Here is a 13,469-nt window from a genome sequence, read left to right on the forward strand (position 1 = left end):
TGCTGTACACTGCTGCTGTCCACTGCCTTCCACCTGGACTCACTACCCCAGGTCCTGGTCATGTGCTGCCCTGCCCAATAACACTTGATTCTCCATTGTTATTCTCTTTATATATGAAATCAGGAATTCTGTCAGGAAAAATGAAACAATGATAATGGGAATTGGACATGGATGAAATCACAAATGCAGAGACCATAGATGGCTGAGAAGCAGGCCTCTTTCCCAATACTGCTATGAATGAATTCAGTGTTAGTGGTTGTTAGCCCTTTTGAAAAATGAGGACATTGAGAGTGGAAAGATGGCTTAGCAGTTAAGGTACTTGCCTGAAAAGCCTAATGACTTGGGTTCAATTCCAGATGCATGTGCCACCTTGTGCATGTGGCTTATGTGGGTACTGGGGAATTGAACCTGGGTCCTTAGGCATGGCAGGCAAGTACCTTAACCATTAAGCCATCTCTCAATCCCTAACAAAAATATTTTTTAAAAAATGAGAACATTGAAACTTTCAAAGGTCATGGATTGGTGTCAACAGAATTAGTTTTGACACAAGGCAATGGGAGCTATACCTGCATCTTGCCCCACTCAAGAAGCATGGCACCCACTGTTAGAACCAGCCCAGGTGGGGTGTGCAGTCCCTGTCCACGTATTTTAAGGAAGTTGATTCAGAGGGACAGAAAATGACCATCCATTTGAAAGACTTCAACTTAATAGTCTTCCCCTCCCCCTGTCTTTTGGAGCATGTGTGTACTCATGACTGGTTTATCATAGGGAAACATGAGGCTCACCCAGACATCTCTGCCTGTCGACCATTGAGAGGCATAGAAGTGACACAGTGGCATGAGAAAGGCGAGGCTGATAATGATGCCAACAGAGTGACCACTCTTCTTTGTCTTGCTATATTTTAGGATACAATGTGTGGTAAAACAATGGAAAAGTGCTTCTTTTAACTAGCTTGCTCTGTACCTTCAAGACAGATAGAATAAAATGGTAGTGTGATTCCAAAGAGGAGAAAGAACTGAGGAAATGTCACTGTTTCAGAACAAAAGATGTCTTAAGGTGGCATCACGGTGGCCTTTCTTTCCTGCACTGCCTGGTTTCCATGGAGACCAGTAATCAGGGTGTATCTGTATATTAGAGCTCCTACCATACTGTTTATTTAAGAAAGGATTTAGAAAGTGTGTGCTGTGCCAATTTAAATTTACCTACAGTGCTTATCTAATCCAAATATCAACCTATTCACCACTCTCTACACACCCATCCACACCTACCTGCTGTGCACAAGAGAACTTAATACAAGCATAATACAAATTGACCTTTATCCTTAAAACAGGCGTTCATTCTTCTTTCAGAATTAGAGAACATACATAGCTTTTCAATCATGATATAACTATACTTTTAAGTTTTCTTTAGCTTAGTATTTTGTCACATGAATTCAGTATGCTGTTGAATTTTGGATGCTTAAGAAAATAACATATCCAGGCTAGAAGGATGGCTTAGAGGTTAAGGCACTTGCCTGCAAAGCCTAAGGACCTAAGTTTGAGTTCCCAATACCCACATAAGCAAGATGCACAAGGTGTGCATGTGTCTGGAGTTCTTTTGCCATGGCTCGAGGCCCTGGTATGCCCATTCTTCCCCCTCAAATAAATAAACAAATAAAACATGCTTAAAATAAGAAAACAACATATCATTATTTAAAAATGAGCTTTGAATGACGCATGCTACTGATGATAGGTAAATAGGATTACAGGTCAAAATCAAACCTAACAATCTCATAATAAAATTCAGCATCAAAACTTAAGATTATAGCAGTTGGGGAGATTGCTCAGTGGATAGAGAACTCACTGCTCAAGTCTGAGTACCTTAGCTCAATCCCAAGCCCATGTAGAAAGCCAGAAGCTGTGGTGGGCTTCTGTAGCACCCTGATGCTGAGATGGGAGGCAGAGACAGGAGAATTTCCTAGGAGCTTGTGGCAAGCTCAGCAAAAGAACAGCAGTGCCCACCCCCCCACACACACAGCCTCTTTCTGGAGAGAAGTCAAGATGGCCAATAAAGAACCTCTTCCCCAAAATGTTCATTCAAGTGAGACAGACTTCAAAGTTATGGCCCAGGATGAGTTAATTCTAAGATGAAAACAGTATGAAACATATATTCAAACCCTGGAGGGCATGTACACAGGTCTTAAATGAAGTCGCTGGTCTAAGGGAGTCTGAAGAAAAACTAAAGCAACAACCACAGGAATCTGCACGCAGGGAGAACATACTGGTAATGTGACTAGTGATGGAATGATGCACTACTACTCAAATCCAATACCTCAAGCAAGTCCAGCAGCTGAGTGTTGACCAACTGATATCAATAATGGTAGAGCCAGTGACCAACTTGTTTTTCCCACAAATGAAAGGTGAACTGGAACAGACTAAAGACAAACTGGAACAAGCCCAAAATGAACTGAGTGTCTGAAGTTTATGCCTGATTGGTAAGCAAATCATACCCCTAGTCAAGACTTCCCTGATAGTCCCACCTCGAGAAAACTTGATGGGACAGCCATACTTGTTTCCATACCAAGACTCAGATTTTTTTTTTTTTTTAGTCAAAAAGCCACATTCTTACACTGTCCAGTAATGGTTAGTGTAAAATTTGCCAGATAAACTTTGTAATTCAGCTTTTTAAGAAACACTTTATTTCAAATGTTTTATTTGTTTGTTTATTTGAGAGAGAGAGGAAAAGGCAAATAGAGAGAATGGGAACACCAGAGCCTCCAGCCACTGCAAAAAACTTCAGATGAATGTGCCACCTTGTGTATCTGGCTTACATGAGTACTAGAGAATTGGACCTGGGTCCTTAGGCTTCATAAGCAAGTGCCTTAACTGCTAAGACATCTCTCCAGCCCCATTTCAGCTTTTTTTTAATCTTCCCCTTTCCCTTGCTTCAGAGGCCTGATGCCATTAGCCTATTCCAAAGAAGAGGCCATCTCCAAAAAATTCCCCTTCTAGAACATGTAGACACTTGAGAAATGTTTCTGTTTGAAGAAAATAGAGGTAGAAACAGAAATTTTAAGCCTGGGGCACACTGTCTCAGACAGTTTAGAGTATTGAAAACCTAGAAGTTTGAAATCATGAATTGAACACGTAAAATACCAGTAAAATATAAAAATAGAATATGCATCTCTCTTAACCTTGAACATAGTGACTTAAGAAACACTGTGTATCAGTTTTGCCACTAAGACTGTGGACTCCATGATTGCTGAACTACCTAGGTCAAAACTCAAATAAGGTGAATTTTACCTTTAAAGAGTTTATGTGCTAAATACCAACTTTTTTGTTTGTTTTGTTTTGTTTTTCAAGGTAGGATCTTGTTCGAAGCCAGGCTGACCTGGAATTCACTATGTAATCTCAGAGTGGCCTCAAACTCATGGTGATCCTCTTACTCTGCCTCTTGAGTGCTGGAATTAAAGGTGTGTGTCACCATGCCCAGCCAAGCACCAACTTTAATAGTCAAGAGACAATCAGATAATAGATGCAACTACAAGTAGTACATATACTTAACAAATTAGTTTTGGGCTTTCTATTACATAATAAAGCAATGTGGTTCTAATCAAGGGTTCTTTGAATGGTCACAGAAACTAGATAATCTTACTTGAGGAATATACAAATATGAAGGTGTGGTCTCAAACTTGAGGTTTAAACTGTTTTGAAGCATTATGAACATTCATTTCACAACTAGACTGTATAAGAATATTGGCTGTGATGAGACTCAGTAAACTTTCATCCTATTCAACAGGCACATGTTAAAGAGCACTGCCATTGGTGTTAATGGGGGAATGTGTTCCTTCATTGCATTAGGGCCTTTTGTATTGCACTCTGGTATTAAATTAAATGTGCCTTGAAAAAAAAGAAAGCAAAACAACAAAGAGTGAGTTGAGGGTTCTCAGGATCTTTGTATTTTTACTGCTGAGAGAGAACTGGACAATCTGCTTCTAAATCAATGTCTCCACAGAGGACTGTGGGGGCATGGATAGAAAGCAGGCTTTATGCTGAACATCTGTCTGTGGCTTTTTTCCTCTTTTGGGGGGATGTGTGTGTATACATGTACATGTGGGCATGTTTACATGTGAGTGTGAGCATGCTTTGCCATGGGATGCATATAAGGTCAGAGGACAACATGACTGGTGCTAGTCCTTGCTGTCCACCTTGTTTCAGGCCGGGTTTCTCACTGTCCACTGCTATGAATGCCAGGGGAGCTGGTCCCAAGCTTTCAGGGAGTGTCCTGCTTCTACCTTCCATTTCTCTGTGGGCCTCTGGGATTACAGATGCTAGGTCTGTGACATCTGGCCCATGTGTGATCTAGAGAGCCATGCTCATGCACTCATGTTTGTATGGCAAATATTTTATTCACTGAGCCATTTTCCCAGCCCTTGTTTTTTGATTTTTGACCTACATGAATTATATCCCGCTCAAATATTTGGATTTAAATTTTGAGTGCTGGGGCTAGAGAGGTGGCTTAGCGGTTAAGGCATTTGCCTGCAAAGCCAAAGGACCCAGGTTCAATTCCCCAGGACCCACATAAGCCACATGCACAAGGGGGCTCATGCATTTAGAGTTTGTTTGCAACATCTGGAGGCCCTAATGCGCCCATTCATTCTCTCTCTCTCTCTCTCTGTCTACCTGCCTATTTCTCTCTCTTGCTTAGTAAATAAAGAAAAAATATATATATAAAAGTTTGAATGCTGGGGCTGGGGAGGTGGCTTAGTGGTTAAGGCACTTGCCTGAAAAGCCTAAGGACCCAGGTTTAATTCTCCAGTACCCACATAAGCCAGATGCACAGGGTGGCACATGTGTCTGGAGTTTGTTTGCAGTGACTAGAGGCCCTTGTTCACCCATTCTCTCTTTCTCTCTCTCAAACAAATAAGTAAAATATTTAAAAATTGGGCCTGCAGTAAGTTAAAAAGGAGACATAAAGGGAAGAGAAAGGAAGGGAGGAGGGTACTTAATAGGTTGATACTGTATATATGTAAGTACAATGATTGTTAAGGGGAGGTAATATGATAGAGAATGGAATTTCAAAGGAGAAAGTGGTGGGGGGAGGGAGAGAATTTACACGGGATTTTTTTATAATCATGGAAAATGCTAATAAAAATTAAAATAATAATAATAATAAATTGGGCCTGGAGGGGTGCCTTAGCAGTTAAGGACCCATGTTAGCCAGACGCACAAGGGGGCACACACATCTGGAGTTTGTTTGCAGTGGCTGGAGGCCCTGGCATGCTCATATTTGTTCTCTTTTTCTCTGTCAAGAAAGAAAGAAAAATATTAAAAAATATATTTAAAAACCGAATTCTGCCGGGTGTGGTGGCACACACCTTTAATCCCAGCACTTGGAACTAGAAATATGGTTCAGTGGTTAAAGGCACTTGCTTGCAAAGCCTGCAGATCTGGATTCAAGCTCCAAGACACCCATATAAGCCAGACACAAAAAGTGGGACAGCACTGGAGAGATGGCTTAGTGGTTAAGGAACTTGTCTGTGAAACCTAAGGACCCAGATCCCAGGTAAGACAGACACACAAAGGTGAGGCAAGCACAAGGTCTGTACATGCCCACTGGATGGCACAAGCGTCCAGTATTCTATTTTAGTGGCTGAGGCCCTGGTGTACCAATTCTCTCTCTCCCTCCCTCCCTCTCCCTCTCTCTAAAAACTAAAATAAATAAATAAATAAAAGTGGTTTAAAAAGTGGCATAAGTGTCTGTTCATTCACAGTGGCAAGAGACCCTGGAGAGCCCCCACCACACAAACACAAATGAGTAAATATATTTAAAACGTTTAAAAGATACTTTTATTTATTTATTTGCCAGGAGAGGGGATGGAGAGAGACACTTCAGTGACATTGCTACTTTGTGCATCTGGCTTTACATGGGTGCTGGGAAATTGAACCTGGGCTGGCAGGCTTTGCAAACAAGTACCTTTAACCACTGAACCATCCCTCCAGCCCTTACTAGATGAATTTTTTTTAAAAGATTTTTATTTATTTCTTTGATTATTTGAGAGAGAGAGAGAGAGAAAGAGGCAGATAGAGAGTGAGAGAGAGAATGGGCGCGCCAGGGCTTCCAGCCACTGCAAATGAACTCCAGACGCGAGCGCACCCTTGTGCATCTGGCTAATGGGGAACCGAGCCTCGAACCGGGGTCCATAGGCTTCACAGGCAAGCGCTTAACCACTATGCCATCTCTCCAGCCCAATAGATGAATTTTAAAAGAGAAGTAAAACTTAATTTGAGAATAAAATATCTTTTTAAAAAATTGAAACAACACTCTGTTATGCTAGAGACCTCAAGTAACTATTTTCCAGATAAATAAACTCAACTCCCTTTAACTACATAGATCAATTATTTTGATGGACCTAAATGTCATGTGGTTATATTTATGGATCAATCTTCAAATACCATAAACTTCCTTGCTATCCAACTCCATTTCCTCTTTTATGATCTCTATCTTGCTATTTATGACGCTGCAAGCCACTTCCTAAGCAACTCCTTGGAGCCCTGAGTAACTTCTAAGCTGCTTCCTCAGAAATCACCAGGACACCAGGAAGTCAGGAGCTTCTGGATGCTGTCTTCATGTAGCACATCCCACCACAGGAGATTCACCATGTGCTCTGTGGAGAGTATACCTGTCTAGTATGTGAAATGCCAAAGCTGGGGAGGTTAGCCGAACTGGGGGCAGTTGGCAAAACATAGCTCTTCCTTTGCTATTGGTCTCCTTACACCCCACCCCCAACCCCCACAAGAGTGGTTTCAAAGCATTAGTTTGCAACCTGCCCAGAGCTTTCCTGGACTCAGTGAGAAGCCAGACAGGAAAAGATGAGTGCTGACAAATCAAATCAGCAAATTCTGGAAATTTGTGTTCATGGCTAGTGGAGGCTGGGGCTTTATGCTGGCCTAGTGATCTGATGGTGTACTTTCTCACATACAATGCCCTCATTCTGATACAGCCCCGAGATTTAGGCTGGGCCTTGTTGACCAATCTGACATCCATCTGTTCCTCAGATTGGTGTCCACTGCTCCTCGATGACTGAGGATTAGTTCTGATAGCATATCTGTGTCACTAACACTCAGAGGGAGTGGGCAGAACATGATGGCTCATACATAACCATTTTTGTCAACACAGTCACAGTGACAACCCTGCTGCTTATTTCTCTTAGCTCCATTTCATTTTGGGTGGCCCGGTGACCTGCAGCTGACTGCCCTGGTGCTATACTCAGGGGCCAGGAACAACACTCCACTTGGGGAGGAAGCCCCTTTGAGTCACTCTTGTTCCCTGCCCACTCCTGTCAGCTCTTTACTGACTGTCCCTGTTGTCCCCTTAGCCATTCCTGCTAGAGTCTTGTGGGATCTTGTGGCCTATGGGAGCCTTAGGAAGCATCAGACCTCCCACCTGCACTCACAGGCACCTTCAGAACAGACACCCACCTTTCAGCAGGGTCCCAGAGAACTTAGCTGAGTTGTGACTGACAGTCTCCTAGTGACACAGGATGAGTACAACTACCCCTGCAAGTGTGTGACTTTCATCTGAGGTGAAGTTTGCTCAGCAGGCAGCTGACCCATGCTAGCTGATCAAGTGGATATGGGAACAGTTCCTTCCTCTACATCCTTCAGGGACCAGAGCACATTATGCCACATGTTCCAGGAAGGAGGAACGGAAGCAGTGGGGCAAAGATAAAAGTGCTTTAGTCACAGATTCAGCAAGTTTGGCCATAGTCTGAACATGAGAGGGTCACCCCGTGCCCGGGAGCAACAGCACAGCACTGATCCTCCATGTGGCTCTTCAGAATTTAGAGATCCTTTACAAGAAAAGTCATGAAAGTGGGTGTCATGGCATAGAACTTTGGGAGATGGCTGTCTCAGGGTGACAAGTGGAATATCAGGAGGTGCTCTGCAGGGCTTGAGATTCCAGGTCCCAGGGAGGGGACCACGTTCACTCACAAAGCACGGCAGAGCCAGGGAAAACTGTCAGGATTCCTGCCCACCATCCTAAGGGCTCCCTCCATTCCTGGATGAGGACATGGGGATGGTGTTTCCCCGGAGGGCATAATCCACACACTGGATCTTTATCACCATCTGGACACCAAGAGCACTTAAGAGAGGTGACATTCCCACCATTTGTCAGCCTGTAAGTGTCACACCTCCTGGGGCATCCCTAAGGTGTGGTTCTCACACCTCCCTGTTCCTGCCCGCCCATGACAGCTGGAGTTAACACCAGAATTTAAGCATGCTAACACTTCAAGAAGATCCTAAACCACTTTTACTGGCTTCTTAAATAAAACTGAGATAAACATGAGTGGGTTCAAAGCTTCTGTGCCCACCACCCCCACAGCACTTGCAGGGCCCCGCCCTCCTCTCTGATCTCTGACTTTGGCCTCCTGAAGCCTCAGACCTCAGTGATGCTAGCTCACCTCCACAGCCCAAGGCCCATACTTAGCATGCAGCCCTGGCTTCCATGACTAGGGACACAGTAACTTCCTCATTAATCCTTTATTTTGCTTCTGGGAGATGGGCAGGCACTGCTTCCTCCACAGGTTGCTGGGAGAGTAGAGTTTGAGATAACGAACATCATTATCTCAAACAGATGTCATTATCAGGTTTCTGGTGGCAGCACACCAGAGGGAGCCCATCTACAAAGAGAATGAGAGAGGATATCACAGGACACAATAGATCCAATGAAGAAGGGGCCAGGCAGCTAGAACATTAACCAACCCCATGTCTCCTCTCTTGAAGGGCAATGGGTTCCAAGTATTCTGGGCTAAGTTTCTTCTCTCTGAAGTAGAGTTACTAATACAGTCTTCCCTAGAAAGTATTCAGAGACCTAAGCAATTAGTCACTACAAAGTGCTTTGAAATACTTGAGCTTTCCATATGGTGGCATTTAATATCCATACTGACAAGTCTGTGCTAATAGCTCCATAGACTATAATTGCTGGCAAAGGGTTTAGTTTTATGACTGGCCTTTTGGAAACTAGCACATTTCTTTTAAATTAATAAAATTACATGCCAAGAGCACTTCCCACATTCATATAGGGTCTTCTTTGTAAAAACTTAAGATATGACCATGAATCTATTTTAACCAGCCTGTTGGTTAATCTAGAAGAATACTCTATTATGTGTGCCCCTGGAAATCTAGAGACAAGGGCTGCAGGAAGACTGTGGTTCGGGTCCCTCCAACACTCAGAGACACAGGAGGCAACCAGGTGACTTAGTTTTATTACAGTTGTTTAGTAGGGCTATAAACCAAACCACAGCCAATCAAAGAGTTTCCTTTGGCAGTGCCTAAGCTGAGCCCAAATGGGCCTTTCTTTATATATTTGTTGAGGAGTATCTCCAGACTCATGATGACACTGAGGTGTGAATTCAGGCTGCAGTGGGAACATGTGTGGGTAGAAGATAGTTTCCACTGCAAGCCTACACCCTGCTTATTCTCTTCAAAGCTTACTTATGTTCCTTTAGACAAAGGGCATTCAGAGCAGGACAGGGATGGGTTAATGATGACCTTAGCACCTCCATCACTCTCCTGTGACCACCACTAGCCTCCCCTACAAGATTACTTCACATAATGCATCCTCACACCAGTCTCAGGCAGATGAGAACGGTTTCAGACCATGGTTATTGCCTTTCATTAATACATAAATCAATGGAGTTCTGGGCCGGCCAGCCAGCCACTTACAATTCATGAAGCCTTACTTCTACCTGTCATTGGAGAAAAAAGGAGAGGACATTTTCCTGTAGTCAAGGTCAGTGAAGACATTTTCCTTCATCACTACCAGAATCATGCTTGCTTAATCCATGGAATTACTTGACAAAGAGTGCCACCCTGTGCCTGATTGGAGGAAGTACAATAAAAAAACGGTCCAGAAAATTCTATCATGGAAACTGGCAGCATTGTGCTTTGAGCATCCAAGCTTCTCCATAAGATAGCTTCTTTCCCCAAACATTAAAGAAACAAAGCTAAAAGGAGATTCTATATAGTGTGAGGGGATCCACAGCATGTCCACTGACAACTGGGAGAAGGGTGTGGGCAGATAGGAATGCTGCCCACACCAGTAGTTCAGACCTGCAGGTAAAGGGCTCATTTTGCAGAACCCAAAACTGCCTCAGCTGGCAGGTGAGGACTTGAAGCTGGGCAGTCGGTTTCCCTACCAGCTTGTTTACACAGACTGTGCAAAACCTCAGATACTTTTGCATATACACCGAGGCTGACATGATGGAGGGAACAAAATCTCTTCTGTCCTCCCAGCATAATGGAAGGACAAGGAGCCAAATGTCAAACCAGGAACAAAATATCAGTGTCAGTATTGATACGGTGCAGACAAGGAAGCTGAGTTGCCAGGAGTTGATTGATTTGAATGAGCCAAGTGTAGTGGTGCTCACCTTTAATCCCAGTACTCAGGAGGCAGAGGTAGGAGCACCACTGTAAATTTGAGGCCAACCTGGGATTACACAGTGAATTCTAGGTCAGCCTGGGCTAGAGACCCTACCTCAAAAAAGGGGGGGGGGGCGTTGGGTCTATGGTCAGCTGGTACCATATGCTTGGGAAGACTGTCGTAATCCCTGAGTACTGAGACAGGTAGTCACCTTTATCTATAGACATAAATATCCCTAGGCCTGGTGGACCGACTTCATAGCACCATGCCATAGGTCAGACCCTCCTCAGTTCCCAGGATGGAGCCAGGCCTCAGACCCAGGATTTTAGAAGGGACCCATGCCTGCCCTCAGTCTGTCCTGTAATGGCATTGTAGCTTCTGCCAGGCTTACTGTGGATGATAGAAGGAAATACCTGGGCTCTGAAGATGTCCTAGAGACTCTAAGCACCAGCTACTGGAGGCCAAGTGGTTAAGCTCTGGCTTGCAGCAGCATGAAGGTTGTCTATGTCAGCACAGTGACTAGTAGAGCCCAACACTGGCTCCCTGGCCCATGATGAAAGGTCTTGAGTAGGAATTGATATTATAGTATAGACCTTAAGAGTCCCCTAACAGCCTGGGTCTAGAAGGCTGTCTATTTCTTCTTGTGGTTTGAATGTAAATCCATGTCACCCATAGCCTGAGGTATGATTTGATTAAGCTTTCTACTTAGTCCTCAGCAGGCTCAGCCTTCCTGGAGTAGGTGTGTCACTGGGGGCAGATCTTGAATCCAGCTGTACTGAGGTGTACAGAAAGCCAGTGGGAGCTCTGGCTGTGCTTGTGGGTCTTGGCTGCTGCTTTTTCTCGCTGCTATGGATGGATGGTGGAGCGAGGTTCCTTCCTCTGCCATGATGCCTCCCATTGAATCAGGAAGCTGAAGTACCCCTTTTCCTCCCAAAAGCTGCTTGTGGTTGAGTGTCTCAGCAGTGAAAAGGCAAATGCAACACCATTAATGGGGTCATAGCTGAAAGGACTATTGGGAGGTGATGGAAATTTTAAGGGATAGGACCTGCTAAGAGAATGCAAGTTACTGGGTAATGCCTGGGATGACATTATCTGTCTTCAGCCCCTTGCGAGCTCTCTGCTTCCTGGTCACCATGAGGCTCCACCATGCACTCCCCACCATCATGCTCAGGTCAAGAAACAAGAGGCCCAAGTGATTGTCTGAGACCATGGGACAAAAATCAGTCATTCCTCCTTTAAGTTGACACTCTCAGTATTATAACTAACATGGTGGCAAAGCTGCTTCCCTCTAGAACAGTAAACTCTATGGAATGTTGTCTGACTGGAAAAGCTGGAGAGCTTAATTACCTGGATGGAGTCATTTGACCATGCAGAAAACAGAAATGAGGACAGTTGTTACCCCTAACTGCATCTCTGGTCTACAGCAGACAGCTTTTCTCTATACAGCCCTATCAGAAACCATCAGACTTAGTTGTAAGACTGGGCCAACTCTTGGTTCTTCAGGGAGATCTAGAACAGCCACTGCTGTCTTGCCATATAGAATAGCATAATAGTCATTAGTAATGCAAAGATAGTCATAGGAACTATCCCCTTATGTTTTTTTTTTTTTTGCAAAATCTAAACGCTAAGAGCACCACCGTAAAGACTGGCTGCTTTACATTGCACCAGCCAATACCAAGACAAAGGCAAGACAGCCTTTGTAGGGCTACAGGAGCAACCTGACCACATGATCAGCACGGGCTGCAGTGAGCAGGGACCACTCCACTCCACAGGAAGCCTGGAGAGACATGAAGCTCCAAAGCAGTAATGCCGTGCTCACAGTCCCAACAAGATGCATTATAGGTCTGTGAGTGATTAGATGTTGTAGGGCATGCAAAGAAGCCCGTAACCTGGAACCTTCTTCTACATAATATAATTGTTGCCTTGCTGAGCAGCAGCTCTTGGCTGGCCTGAGCCAACACTGACCCACATTTCTCCATGAACAGTTATGGACAAAGAGCATGTGTTAGATAGTGTTGAAGTGTTCTGAAGGCACATGATGCTCACAGTAAACACACTGCTGCCAACACCTCCACATGCACCTATGCTACCAGGGAGTCTCCTATGACCAGCTACCTAAAGCAAAAGTTAGATCTGATTTTTGTAAACCTAAAGCAAAGGTTAATAGCTCACTCAATGTGGCCCTAAACTAGAGCACTAATGAGATGACCCTACATTGCCCATAGGAGCCAGAGATACAATAGTGACCAACAGCTAAGTTTGGCTGGAAAATCAGAGTCTCGGAAGAAACAAGATTGGAACTTAGTGACAAGTGACAGATTGGGAAGAGTAAGTAGACGTTAGGACACCTGTGTTCTCACGAAGGTGCCGAGCATGCCCTCAGTATTAAGGGACGCCATGGCCTTTCTCTCATCATCCCACTGTCTTTGTTCACTGGACTTACAGTGGCCATGTTGACAAGGAAGGCAAGCATACACGGTTTTAGATTCAGGGGTTATAGCTCTGAGACTGGCCTGGAATGATTCCTGACAGCAATCCAACCTGACAGCAGTCTGACCAACATACTTCATTAGAACAGGCACTGACCACACTGACTGTCCATTGGAGGGGATAGGAAGGCCATAGGTCTCACAACCCCATGCACTACACAACTGCTTAGTGTGGCTTCCCAGTGGCGCACTTTATAGGTCAGTGACATGGTCTGTCAAGTGTGTTGATCTGTGTCCATTACTTGGGTGGACAGCCTCCTAGAACCCAGCCATAGACAGGCCTTCTGTTGGCTGGGCTTTGGGCTCCACATTAAGAAGTTCCCTGTGTTATACACCACTTAATGTATGGGTTTCCCATGGCCAGAGCACACTGGCTGAGGAAGCATACACACTGGGAACCCCCAGCAAAGTTCTGGGTATTCTCTCAAGAGGGACCTTCAGCAAACAGTGTGTGCCACTTTCCCATAGGCTGACAGCCAGTGGACCAGGGGACAAAGAAAGGGTTGGAGTGGCCTAAGTGACTTCCCACACTACCTTGGGGTAGAGCATCAACCACATATGGACAGGAAGCAGTAT

General features: G+C 44.5%; 1 pseudogene; it reads left to right on the forward strand.

Moving 5' to 3' along the window:
* Window positions 1-2,039: 2,039 nt before the first annotated feature.
* Window positions 2,040-3,030, forward strand: LOC101611636 (annotated as a pseudogene).
* The last annotated feature ends 10,439 nt before the right edge of the window (window positions 3,031-13,469 follow it).

Source organism: Jaculus jaculus, chromosome 9 (genome assembly GCF_020740685.1).
Source record: "Jaculus jaculus isolate mJacJac1 chromosome 9, mJacJac1.mat.Y.cur, whole genome shotgun sequence".
NCBI lineage: Eukaryota > Metazoa > Chordata > Mammalia > Rodentia > Dipodidae > Jaculus > Jaculus jaculus.